Raw genomic sequence first — 14,303 nt, forward strand, 5'->3', positions numbered from 1 at the left:
TTCACCACGAGCCCTCCAAGCGGACCCGGAGGTGCAGCAGGCGGCCCGGCACAGCCTCGGCAACCCCCAGCACCTCCGGCCGTAGGTCGGGGGAGAACAGGGTAGCCACTCCAGCACTACGGGTGGTAAGGTGGCTGAAGTAGACCCCGTCCCCCCACTCCAGCCACCAGCTGGCTTCAGGGCCGGATCCGTGTGGGTCTCCTGCAGGAAAACCACAGAGTACCCCCCCTCCCGAAGGAAGGAGAGCACCTGGCTCCTGCGGAAACCCACCCTACAGCTCCGGGTGTTCAATGTGGCAAAGATGACGGGTGCCATGAGGAGGGCTGGGGGGGATCCTCGCCAGCAGGGATGCCCATGGCCCCCGGTGGGCCGTGCAGCAAACCGTGACCCACCCCGAAGGTGAGCAAGGAGTCACGGGAGCTGCGGACCCGGTGGTAAGTCGCGGCACCCTGCTTCCCGGTCCTCTTGCCCTCCCCCATGAGGGCCCTCGCGGCCCAGAGGATCTGGTGGAAATCCCCCCAGCACTGGAGAGCAAGTGCCACCTTGTTGTGGGAGCCCCTGACGTCTTCCAGGAACTCCCGCAGTTCCTCTCGCAGCGCATGGGGGGGTGGGGTCACTGGCCCTCGGTGACCCACCAGTGGGGCCTCTGGCATGGCCCCGTGGCCTACGGGGACGGGAAGGCAAGGGGCGGACCCCGACGTGGCTCCTGATGGGCCGGCGCCGCACGGTCCGCCTCAGAGCCCGGCTTGACGGGGGGCGGCGGAGGGAAGAGTGCAGCCCCGAGGGGGTCGGGACTGTGAAACGTAAAGGCCGCCCCCTGGGGGTCACCCTCCGGGAAAGGGAAGAGGACAGCCCCAGGGGCGGCAATAACATCAGGGGTGGTGGAGGGGATAGGGACGGGGTCGAGGACAAGGGCGGGGACGGGGTCAGGGATAGGGACAGAGATGGGATCCTGGGCCACAGGAGCTGAGCCGGCAGGAGGCTGCTCCTCACGGCCAGGCGCGGAGGTCGGAGGGGCAGGGAGGGGGTCCCCAGTGATGCCGAGCTCAGGATCAATGGTAGGCGCACTAGCCATGGCATCGGGAGATGTAGCACCGTCGGTGGGGCCCTAGCCTGGGAAGGAACTTGGGTGCCCTGCACCACCGAGGGATACCCCTGTGAGCCCGTCCCCCGGCCGTGAGGCACCGGCCGTCGCCTCAACGGGCTCGGCGGCCATCAGCGGGGTGCCATCCATGGCCAGGCAGGGCAGGGCAGGGAGTCCAGGGGACCCTCGGAAGCGGGAGTGGACGCAGTGGTCAGGAGGGGGGAAAGGAGACCTGGGGTGAGGACGGCTAGGTCGAGGCCCGCTGGCGGAGGGTCATCCTCCCCCTGGGTAACCGGGGTCAGACCCAGGGCCTCGATCTCCTCAAATATGGAGGAGTGCTTGCCTCCCACTACCCCGGGGTCCTCCTCACTAGCGCCCGAGGCAACAATCTCCTCGAGTGTTGCAGGGGGCGCAGGTGGCAAGGGAGCAGGGGGGGACCGCATCCGAGGCCCCCACAGATGGGGATTGCGGAGGAGGGACGGTGGTACCCTCTGGTGCCGCCACAGCTTCCCTGGCCGGCACTGGTGGACGGGCTGACCCTGAGGGCACGGCGGAAGGCTCAGCATCTGCGGCCCCCTTTCTGGTCTTACAGGGGGCTCCCGCATCAGGTGGTAGGAGCGGAGCTCGAGCCTTCCGCTTGCCCCGCCTACCCTGGACTTGGGTGCAGCCCTCCATGGCATCACTCGCGGGCTGATTGTCAGGGGTCGGGTCGGAGGGCAGGGTTGGTGGGTCATGGACCTGGAGGGGCACTGGTGGGACCGCCGGAGGAAGGGAAGATACCCCCCGGGGAGGGCCCTCTCCCACGCCCGGCGGTACCCCAGCTGCACACTCCTCCACACGACTCGCCAGAGTGCAGGCAGCGGAGGCGGGGCTCTCTCGCTCGTCTGGGCATGCCGAGGGAGGTACCCCTGCAGCCTGAGCGGGAGCAGTGATGGATTGAGGAGGAGGAGGGGCAGCCCTGGGCACCAGGCGGCCAGGGGCCCCGGCAATGACGGGGCCGGCACCCTGCTGGGGCTCGGGGGTCCCAGGCGCTCCTCCGAGCCGGGCCAAGGGGCAGTCCCTCCGGACGTGCCCCATCGCCCGGCAGAGGTAGCACCGGGCCTCCCCCATAGAATAGTGCACCTGGTAATGGGCCCCCTGATAGGGGACCAGGAAGGACCCCTCGAGCGCCTCTCCGCCACGCGCCGCCGGCGGCAGTTGAAGCTGCACCTGCCGGTGGAACGAGAGGACATGACAGAGGGCGGGGTCCTTGCAGCCCAAGGGGAGAGGGCTCACTACAGAAATGGGCTTCCCTAGGGTAGTGAGGGCGGGCAACAGGGCAGCATTGGGGAGGAAGTGGGGGACAGAGGTCAGGATGACACGGACCCCCAGGTCCTCCAGCGGCTCTAGGGGGACGAACATGCCCCCCACCGCCAGGCCCTTCTCCACCGCCTCCTGGGCGGCGGCCTCCGAGGCAAGGAAAAAAACAACCTTGCCATACATTTTGGAGGCCACCACGATGGCCGTGGGCCCCACCACCCTCGCCAACGCCCGCACCTAGGTCTCCACGTGGGGCGAGGTGGGCACCAGGAGGCAACAGACGCTGTGCTTCCTGGTCAAGGTGTGGAAGGGGCCCCGGCCGCTATAGATGGTAGCGGAGGCGGCAGCCTGGGGAGATGACGTAGCAGCAGGCGGGGGGGCCGCCGCCACTTGGGCGTAGGCCCTGGGGGCCGGGGGAGGGGTACCCACAGAGCTGGTGGAGGGAACAGCGGGGAGGGGCGCCGCGGCCGGTGGTGGGGCCGTGGCAGAGGTGGCAGGCTCCGCCATGGAGGGCTTAGTATTCCTAGTGGGGCCCTTTCCCTTCTTCTTGCCGTGGCCCTTCCCGCCAGCTGGGGGGGCTCCCCCTGAAGCAGAGGGGGCAAGGGACGTGGCGGCAGCAGAGGACACCCTGTCACCCGCCGCTGCCAGCGCCTCAGCGATAGCGGTGGCAAGTTGTCCGGCAGCGACGGTAGTGGTGGAGACTAGGGGGGTCGTCGAGGGAGCAGACAGGGGAGGGGGGACAGGGGTTATCCCACGGGTCCCACCTGCTGCGTCCCCCGCCATGATGAGTAGGGAGGGAGGGGGAACACCGGAGGAAGGGAGGGGAGGGGAAGCAGGGCAATCACTCCCGCCTGCTAGGCTGTGGGCAGGGGAGGAGGGTGCTGAAATGGGTGGGGGGGCGGATAGGGGGACTATGAAGGACTTTGGGGGGAGTCAGTCACTGACACGGGAGGGAAAGCCGACTCCTCTAGCTGCACTACGGGAGGGGAGGGATACAAAAGCAATTGGGGGGTGCAGTGCAAGAGGGGAAACTCAAACGGAGGGGAGCACAAGCGCACGAAAGGGGCACGGACGCATGAGGGGAGGGGCCGATCAGGGCGAAGGGGCCGTAGGGAAGGGGCACAACAAGGCTGGGAGTGGGGCAGAGGGACCAAGGGGCTAGCTGTAGGGCTGAGGCAGGACAGAAAAAGGTGCAAAGGGAGACGGGTGGGGCAGGCAAACAAACTAAAGCGGGGGGGGGGGGAAATGCTACAAGGGGCAATGGGGGAGGCAACAAGAGGAAAGGCTAGGGGGCCTGTTGTGGAGGGGAAGGGGTCAGTTTGGGGAGAGGGGGTGCATGCACCCCCCCCCTCCACTTGTGCAAGGGCAAAAGGTTTGGCTGGCTGCTGCTGGAGGCCCAAACAGTGGCAAAAGGGCGTGGTAGGCCAGGCAAGCAGCAGAGTCCCAGAGGCGGGGACCGAGGCAGATGGTAAGCAGTCTGTGGGGGTGGTGGAGGGGGCAGCGGTGATGGTGGGGGTCGGGGGGGGACACAGATGGACCACTGGGCAGGCTCCACACCACACCCCCTGTACCCCCACAAACACAGTCTACGCCCCCGCCACTAGAGCACAGTCAGAGAGTTACTCAGTCCCGAAAGGCCCCCTCCATGGCGGTCTCCAGGGTCTTGGATGCTCCCCCAGCAGCCGGGGTCCTCTCAGTCCTCACTTTCCTCCAGGCTCCAGCAGCAACCCAGGCAAACACAGCTCCAGCAGCAGCAGCAGCAGCAGCAGCAGCAGCAGCAACCCTGGTGGCCAGGCAGGAAGGACCTCTCACAGGTGGTAATGGCAGTGGTGGTGGGGTCCTGGCTTCTCCCTCCAGAGATGGAGGGGTGGGGACCAGCCAGCAAGGTCCCCCCACCCCTCGCTCAGCTGTAGCAGTCCAGGAGGGGAGCACTCCAGTCAGCAGTAGCAGCCCAGGAAGGGAGCTCCAGCCAGCAGAGTAGCCAGAGAAGGGAGGAGAGCGCTCCAGCCAGCAGGGCAGCCCAAGCAGACAGAACATTCCTAGTAACAGGTTGGATCCCAGCTCCCGGTTAAAAGCAGCCCCGGCAGGGGAAAAGCTGGGTTGATTGGGGGAAGCAGCATCAGCTGGGGGCCATGCCCCAATCAGGGTCCAGCTGGCCCCATAAAGGCCAGTGAAGCCAGGAGTTGATACAGTGTGTCTCTGGTTATAGAGGGAGATGTGCCTGGTTGTTGGGGAGCTAGATAAGGTACTTGAGCTGAAGCAGAGCTGGGGGAAGGCCCAGGGTGCTGGGGAGCTCTAGCCTGGAAACTCTTAGGCTGTGGCATAGTATAAGGCCAAATAGGTACTGGGGTTGCAGGGGACAGCCCAAGGCTAGGCTAAGGCAGCCAGTCCAAATCCCCCTTGCCTGTGATGAGTGGCTTATACTGCAGTCTGTCCCAGGGAGTGGGGGCTAGTTGGTGACTGGTAGTAGCCTATGACTGAGGGGAGGTGGAGAATGAGGGTTGGGGGTTCCCCGGGGAGGGGAAGCCCAGTGAGACTGCAGGGGGCAGCACCCTGGCCTGAGAGGGGCACTGGGGTCCAAAAGGGACTTGGGACCCAGCAGGAAGTGGGACATGGGCCTGCAGAGGGTGCTTCTGGGTCAAAGAGCTAATTCTCAAGATGATTGACAGGAGGCACCACAGGGGTGAGTAGCCGCCCTGTTACAACTTAAAAGAAAGTTGCTATAAGTGCGTTATATTTATTGACTGACAGCACCAGCAGTAGTTGTGTTTCTTGAGAGAGAAATGGTAATTTCCTTCTTATTGACAACAGATTAACCTGAAATATTAAGGACACTGGACAAGCAACAGAAGAGTTGGAATGTTCAGCAACTCTGAGAAGTCATTAAAGTAGCAGAAACAGAAACTGTGCCACCCACTAGAATCCCTTTAGCAACCAGAAGTGCAGACTTGGTGCCCTGCTCATAGAAACATAGGTAAGGACAGAACATGTGTATCATGAAAGAAAGGCCATATTTTATTCTTCAAGACTTTACAGAAATGAAAGTAGTGTGCTTAGTGGGGAAAAGATGGAGAAACAAAAGGAAAAAGCAAGAGGATTTGCTTGAATGTTAACATGAATGACTCTTCGGAATAAACATGATCCTTTTAGTGAAAAAATTATACAAGTAGATGAAATTTTGCATACTTGGTAAATAAAACAAGACAGATTAATTTATTTGCTCTAAATGATGACCAATTTATCAATCACACGGAAAACAATGGTTTTCCATGGGTTCAGAGGCACTTAAAACAAAGTTTTACAACTCCAGCTGCATTATAAATAACATCCAATTTATGAAGTTAGGAAGCAGATGCATTTCCGAGTAATATGTCACCATTATCTAGAATAAACAATAGAATCTAGGATATTATATATTTCCTGGCTGCCTAAAAACAATTAATATCCCCATAAAGTAAATTCAACCACAAGTGCAATTTTAAAAATTAGTTGTTCAATAAGCTGATTGCATGTCATAGACTAATCTCATTACAGATCAAAATATTTGTCAAGGGTCACATCTTTAAGGAGCAGCTAATGTAAGAGAGTCTGGAGCCCAGAGATTTCAATTGGAGGGTCTGAACAAAATACCTGTTTGGGATAAGAGTAAGTATTTTAGTTCTTGAGTTTAAATTAACTAAGTGAAGATAATATTTACCAGACACCGGACAGAAAGGCTCTCCTGGTCATTTTGGAAAACTGTTCTTACATTTGCTCTTCTCCAGTCTTCCTGCATGGCACCGCCTCAGCTCTCCATGGCTTTTCAAAAATTAATTCAGAGCTACAGTAAATGTGGTGGTTAATCCCATCAATAACTCAATGCAGCCTTGTGAAAAATGCTTCAAAATGACCAAGATTAAGCCAAAACTTAACTGGCCATCTGTGCCATAATGTTAATGTGAAAACCCTATATTTTTGCTGCTTGTCAACAAAAATTGCTGGGTGACCAGAATATTATGAGTATGTAAAACAAGCATGGTGAATGCATGGAGTGGCTATTCATCCATGGGAACATTTTCAATCCCTGTTTTGCATGAATCATTATTTGTTATGAGGTATTTCCCTTCATTTGTTAGTGAAGTACACTTCTGCTGCCAGCCCTCTGTATTAGTTAAGCCCCATAAAAGAGCTGCATGAGGAAACCATTCATGAAGAAGAGGTTACTCATCCTGTGCAGTAACTGTGGTTCTTCAAGATGTGTCCCTATGAGTGCACCACTTCGGGTGTGCGTGCGTTCCATGTGCCTTTGATCAGAAATTTTCATTAGCAGTGTCCATGTTGCTTGCATATGCATCCTACACAGCCTCCTACTCTGCATCAAGGCTATACAGGTCTGAGGGGGTGAACAACCATTAATTCTTTCTCTACTGCAAGGCCCATAGTGGAAACTCTGAAGTCGAAGGGAAGGAGGGTGGGAGTAGAACCCCCATAGGAGGACACATCACCAAGAACCAGAGTTAGGTCACTGCAAAGGGTGAGTAACCTCTTGTTTTTCAACTAGTGTCCCTGTGGGTGCACTCTGCTACAGGTTACTCCTGAAAGCTGTATCCCCAAAGGGAGGTACTTTCTCACTGAGGTTTGAATAATCTTGGCTAGATTTGACAACATGAATCTGTCTATGGGAAGGTAGGCCCTGGCTGCCAACAAACACAAGGATGGTGCTATGAGTTGTATTTGCTGTACAGCAGTCAAGATGGATTTTTTTTTTTACATTGAGTTGAAACTCGAGGAACAGTGAAAAGAACCTCTGCGTGCCTGCCAGCCCTGCTTTGTAAGACTGACCCTGGAACAGCCAATCGCTGAGGTACAGAAATAATGACAAAGGCTTCTTGGCACAAGTAAATGGTCACCACCACAAGAACTGTTAAACACTCTTGGAGCTGAGAAGAGGCCAAAGGGGAGCACCCAGTATTGAAAATGAACCTGGCCTATAACAAAAGGCGGGTATTTTCTGTGAGGTGGATGTATTGTTCTATGGAAATAGGCATCTTGTAGGTCGAGGACCAAAAACCAATCCCGTGAATTTAGTGAAGGAATTATAGCTGCCAGAGTCACCATATTGAACTTCTGAGAATATACAAATTTGTTTAGTAACCTTAACTCTAATATCGGTCTCCACCCTCTGTTTGCCAGTGGTACAAGAAATTATATCAAGTAGAAACTCTTTCCCTTGTGTATAGCAGGAAGACGATCTATCACTCTTAAACAAAGAAGGATGTTTATCTCCTGCCTCAGTTGCTCTTTGGTACACAGAGAATTAGCTTGGGTGGGATCTCTAGCAGTTTGTAACCTACTAAATTTTCTTATGTTCACAGGAGTGTAAATTCCTTGGCATTGTAAAGCAGCCCTGGAATCCTTCAAAACGTGCAGGGATTCTCATTACTCTGATGGAAGGTTCTCAATAAATGTAGTAAAATTTGGTGTAGTTTGTGTAATTATATTCTGCAATGGTTGCCCGGTAATTTGCAATCTGAAATTGCAGGCTGCAGCTGAGTAGGACTTCTGTACAAAAAGATCCAAGCACTTCTGGTCTTTGACAAATGGAGTCAATTTGGTGTGGTTATTTTCCCCTGCTCCTTCACTGCATCTATCACCATATAATTAGGTGGGGGATGGAAGAATAAAAAGTTCGAGTCTTTGGTAGAGACCTAACTTTTTTTTTTTTATGTGCCCTCTTGCAACTTGGTTGTACTGTTGCTGGGGTCTACTAGCCCATCTTCACTGGATCCAAACGCACCTTATTGACTGGTTGGTGTTGCCAACTGTAGACTCTCTGGCAATGTGTGTTGTGATTCCTTGACTTCTTTTGAGTGGTATCGCTAGAGTATCTGCCACCATTTTATGAGGTCCTGAAATTGCTGGGCAACAACCACCAAAGCTCTACTTTTATCCCCACCCCTTCTTTCAAGGCTTGATTAAAAAAAAAAAATCGACTGCCCTTGAAAATGTACCTGAGTCAATACATTCAAACTCTGTGACCAAGAACAGGAACTGAATTACAGAGTCAAGTAAAGCAGGGGCTATCTGTTCCAGTGCCTGAGATGACCCTGGTGGCATTGGTAATGCAGCAAGAGGCAGCTTCTACAGCGAGGCTTTTGATAAAGGTCAAAATTGGAGCTGATTGAAAAATAAGAGGCTTTTCACAGAGAACTAACATTTTCAAAGTCCTGTTTGTTCTGCAAACTTCAGACAGGAACCAATTTTTGGTTTATTGGACAGTTTTTATTGTTTTTAAATGACACATTTATGGGTTTTCCCTTTTTTTCTTTTCTTTGCTCACGCTCCTCTTATTTCCATGTTACCACTTAAAGAAGGGTCAAAGGGAAGTGAAATCCAACCCCGTTTTTGGTTTTAAGATTCATTAAAAACAAACATTTTTGCTCCTGAAAGGGTGGTTTTGTTTCATTTTGTGAAAAAATTTCCAACAGCTCTAGCAGATTCCAGATTTTGAATTGCTCCTGGAACCATATTGGAAGCCAGCACAGACAATGGCACACAAAAGTTATGCCATACAGAGAGAAACTCCTAAGCAGACAGATGAAATTTCAGTGGTCTTCAGCTGGGACCATTACAGTCCAATATAGAGGCAAAAAGAGGGTTAGAGAACTGGAGTACATTCTTTTCCCCATATGTACGTCTACAAATACTTGTGTGTGTGTGTTTAAGAGGCTCCCCAGCTATAATGCGAGTAGCAGCACCCACCAAGATTTGCTTTTCACCCGAGAGCAGCTATGCACAGGAAGAAGATATTTGTTGCTTGGGTGAATCAATTCATGTGTAACATCACACCCACAAATGCAATCAGGGATTTTCATAGATCACTGAGGTGAAGTCAATTCAACAGCTATAATGATCACTGAGAAATGTGAACACTTTCTTTACAATTGCCCTTTTAGCTCTACTCTGTAATGATGAACTACTCACTCAATTCTGCATCTAAGGGAGATGAGAAAAACTTGGTGGTTTTATGCCTGTCTTAGCCGCCATCCCCCGCCCCTTTTATTTTAAAAAAAGATGAGTGAGTGCTGCTGAGTAAAGGCATGTGAAACAGGCCAACCAACAACTCTTTTGCATGCAGTTTTCTGCAGATGCTACCAGTGGCTCAGAATGTTTGGTGTAGCCAGCAGCACTGTGTAGACAAAACTGGTATTTCTCATAAACTAGACCTTCCATGGAGATATAGGGCTAGATAGCTGCCACCCGATTGAGGCTGCCTTACACCAGGCTGACAGTGTAAAGGGGCTGAAACAGTCCATGGGGAACAACCCTAGGGCAGGCGTGTTGGGGAACTGATTTGCACTGCTCTTTGCTGGGTTCAGTTTAGGGGCATGCTGAGGCAGCAGCCAGTGTGTGCTCTATGCTTAGCCAATACTGGGCTGCAGATCAACCGGTTAGCAGCCCCCAGGGCACCTCTGACTTGTGCTGGGGGTTGTTCTGCTGCCTTGGGGCTGACTGTAATCAGGTGCCACAGATGTGTGTAAAGCCACCTTTGTCCTCACTTCCTGAGAGATATCCCAGAATCTGGCCTATTATCCTGGAGACGCAGCCCACAGAGGAAAAAAAGGTCTTCTTGTGGAGGACTTTGCATGCCTAGCCCATATGTTTACAGCACAGAGAACTCAGATTCCCCAAGGCCTGGGGTAGGGGTAACTGGTGGCAGAGCAGGGATGTAGGAAGCCTGGAACGCAAGCATCTACATTGTTTATGCAGCACAGAAGCCCCATTCCATGATTCCATTCAAATACACCGAATGGTAGTGGACACGTTCTCCAGAGATCAAAAATTAATCTGCTTTAGCACCAAGTCGACAGCTTTGCAGGCTGCTTGGGGATGACCCATCAAGTGCTTTTACCATTATATAGAAATGTGGCAGCAAAATTGCTCTATTAGGAAGATCAGACAAATTTAAGAGGCTGTGGCCTGCTGGCTCCCAGCCCAGCGTGCTTTCCTCCAGGAGATGGTGGGAGACTGTTTCTGTCTCTCCATGACCAGGCTGCTAAAAGCATGTCATGCAGGATACATAACACTTGTCAGGTCTCCCTCTTAAATGTCTCAAAAACTGATCATCCCACCCGGCACCGTCCCTGACACAGGACTGAGACCTGCCAAGCAGGCAGTGGAACAATTGGTGTGATTTGATGTGTCGAGGGACTACATTGCAAGCTGCAGGTGTTTCTTGCCAGACAGGTAATCCAACGGGTGAGAGCCATGGCCCTAGGGAATCAGCGTTCATTGCTGCTGCTTTAGAACAATGGGTTTTCAGGAAAAGAGCAGTGGTGTTGGCTACTGTCCTAGAGCAGGGCTGGCCTGCTGAGTCAGTTCAGCATGTTGAAGTCAACAGGTGCACTGATGACTATCTACCAGCATCATCCCTGGATTTGTGCTAGTGCCTGCTGAATAGAACATTTGTTACCTGATACTCTCCATTCTTGGACTGACCTTGCTGTCATTTGGGCTGTGCTTCTCTCTCCAGCTGCTCTCAGGGGGGAGGAGCAATCAGGAGCCGGAAAGGATAGACGCCTATGGTCCCATGGCAGCGATACGGGGAAGCAGGCAGGCTCACACCCTCAAACAGAAATGCGGAGAGAAAGAAAGGAGGCTTAGGCACCCCCTTTTAGCCTTTGCTGCAGGGCCAGGCCCCTTCAGCCCTAGTCTGACACCATTCTGTAAGGACGATGCAGTTTGACATTATGAGTGTAACATTGCACCATGGCAACATTTAACCAAGCTTAGCTGGGGCTCTTACACAAATTTAGGGGCTCCCCCACCTCCTCCCTTGGGATTAGGCTCTGAATGGCTGGAGGTCACAAGCTCTATAGACCTGCAAGGGGAGGGTAGGAGATGCTGGATGAGTCTCCAATCCTTGCACTACTCATAGACTCATAGGTCAGAAGGGACCAATATGATCATCTAGTCTGACCTCCTGCACAAGGCAGGCCACAGAACCCTACCCATCCACTTTTATAACAACCCCTAACCCAGGACTGAGTTATTGAAATCCTCAAAATTGGTTTGAAGACCTCAAGCTGCAGAGAATCCACCAGCAAGCGACCCATGCCCCACGCTGCAGGGGAAGGCGAAAAACCTCCAGGGCCCCTGCCAATCTGCCCTGGAGGAAAATTCCTTCCCGACCCCAAATATGGCGATCAGCTAAACCCTGAGCCTGTGGGCAAGACTCACCAGCCAGCACCCAAGAAGGAATTCTCTGCAGTAACTCAGTTCCCATCCCATCCAACATCTCCCCGCAGACCACTAAGCAGACTTATCTGGTGATAATCCAAGATCAATTGCCCAAATTAAACTATCCTATCATAACATCCCCTCCATCAAGCTTAGTCTTAAAGCCAGATAAGTCTTTTGCCCCCACTACTTCCCTCGGAAGGCTGTTGCAGAACTTCACTCCCCTAATGGTTAGAAACCTTCGTCTAATTTCAAATCTAAACTTCCTAATATCCAGTTTGTACCCATTCGTCCTCGTGCCTACATTAGAACTAAACTTAAATAATTCCTCTCCCTCCCTAACGTTAACCCCCCTGATATATTTATATAGAGCAAGCATATCCCCCGCAGCCTTCTTTTGGCCAGGCTAAACAAGCCAAGCTCTTTGAGTCTCCTTTCATAAGGCAGGTTTTCCATTCCTCGGATCATCCTAGTAGCCCGTCTCTGGACCTGTTCCAGTTTGAATTCATCCTTCTTGAACATGGGACACCAGAACTGCACACAATATTCCAGATGGGGTCTCACCAGCACCTTATATAGCGGTACTAACACCTCCTTATCCTTGCTGGAAATACCTCGCCTGATGCATCCTAAAATCGCATTTGCTTTTTTAACAGCCGTATCACATTGGCGGCTCATAGTCATCCTGCTATCAACCAATACCCCAAGGTCCTTCTCCTCCTCTGTCGCTTCCAACTGATGCGTCCCCAACGTATATCTAAAATTCTTATTATTAATCCCTAAGTGCATGACCTTGCACTTTTCACTATTCTATTTCATCCTATTACTATTACTCCAGTTTACAAGGTGGTCCAGATCTTCCTACTCAAATCAAACCAAAACATTTCTGACTCATGGCGTTATTCCAGGGTTCTGGGATCACCATCATCTGCTCTGACACTGGGTATTATTATCTACAGGCTTCTTGTGGCATTTTTAGCACCATTACTCACAGTCAGCTCATTGGTCTGTGTGCTAGTCTTAAACTGCCCCATCCAACCACCCCTCCTTCCTGTCCTGACTTCCCCCTGCCATCCCATCCAACCCCCCTCATTCCTGACTGCCCCCACAGGATCCTGCCCCCATTCAACCCCTTCTGTTCCCCCCCCGCCCTGCCCCCTATCTACACCCCTGCCTCCTGCCCTCTATCCAACCCCCTCCGCCCCCTTACTGTGCTGCCTGGAGCACCGATGGCTGGCGGTGCAAGGCTGTAGCTACAGCCTCGCCACCTGGCTGGAGCTGGGCCACGCTGCTGCCACCACCACACAACACAGAAACCAGCTCAGGCTGGGCTTTGCAGCTGCGCTGCCCCAGGAGCTCACAACCCTGCCAGCCAGAGCACTGCGCCGGCGGCAGAGCGAGTAAGCTGAGATTGTGGGGGAGGGGCTGGGGCTAGCCTCCCGGGCCAGGAGCTCGGGGGCCACGGGCTGTAGCGTGCCCACCTCTGGATTAGATGCAGAGAAATAGACTATGAGAAACAATACAGAAGTGGCAGCCACTGTCAACAAGGGCAAAAGTCAAATTAGAAGGCAAATGAATATAAACATGGAGGTAGGCAAGGAAGATCTATGCCAAAAACCACCTTCCTGTACGGCACTGTACCAAAAAAAACCCTGACCTAACAATGCCTCGCCTTTAGCCTGGACAAGCTGCAAGTCAAAACAATTTCCTCCCATAGGAGGAAACATCTTGGGCAAATATGATCAATCCAGTCCCCGTCTCCTCTCCGGAGATATGCAATGGTACCTGTACCTAGCACCGTACCAAGAAGCACGGTAGGGCTTTAACACTGACTTCTTAGAATAGAAAAATCTCCTAAAAAAGGTAAAGTATTAGCTTCCTTAGCAGCACAGGTCGGTGACTGAAACTGATGTCCTTATGCACTTGAGCAGTTAGCAGCAGGTCTTCATGCTGCCTTCCCAATCATCTCTTAGGTTGTTCGATGATATCTACCAACGCATGCTCATATGCCTCTACAGAAGGGAAAGCGGTGTGCTCTCCAGCTATGTAGCAGGGTTGATGCACTAGTTTTTCTGCTGCTCATCTGCAACTGTATCCAAGTGGCAACAGAACATTTTAGGTAGAGAATGCAAGTAGTGGAGATTCTGTCCAGTTATTTCCACCCGCTCTCCAGTTCAGGTACTGGTTGAGCTGCATGGCTGGTAGTGTAAAGTGAAGGCAAGAGTTCAGGTAGCCAGCTCCAGACAACTATGAGGCAGTTGGTAGAGAGATGCAGGCATTCCCAATAGAATTTCTCTCTGCCTGCTGAAGTGCCCTTTAAGAGTCTCCCCCTCCCCCAACAGTCAGCTCATGATACCTGGAATTCAGAGAGAAGTAATCCATTAGTTCTTTTATAATATAGGAGGCACACTTCATGTGGACTGAAATGAGTGGTTCACGTAACTTACTGACCAAGGCCACTAACATAGTGTTATGGTTTCTTCAGGGCCGGTGCTTCCATTTAGGCGACCTAGGGCGCTAGGATTTGGGAGGGCGGCGTTTTGCCACTCTCGGTGGCAATTCGTCAGCGGAGGGGGTCCTTCTGCGCTCTGGATCTTCGGCGGCAATTCTGTGGCGGATCCTTCACTCGCTCCGGGACCTGCCGCCAAAGTGCTCCGAAGACTGGGACCCGCCGCCAAAGTGCCCCCCCCACCGCAGAATT

This window comes from Gopherus flavomarginatus, chromosome 2 (assembly GCF_025201925.1).
Source record: "Gopherus flavomarginatus isolate rGopFla2 chromosome 2, rGopFla2.mat.asm, whole genome shotgun sequence".
Lineage (NCBI taxonomy): Eukaryota > Metazoa > Chordata > Testudines > Testudinidae > Gopherus > Gopherus flavomarginatus.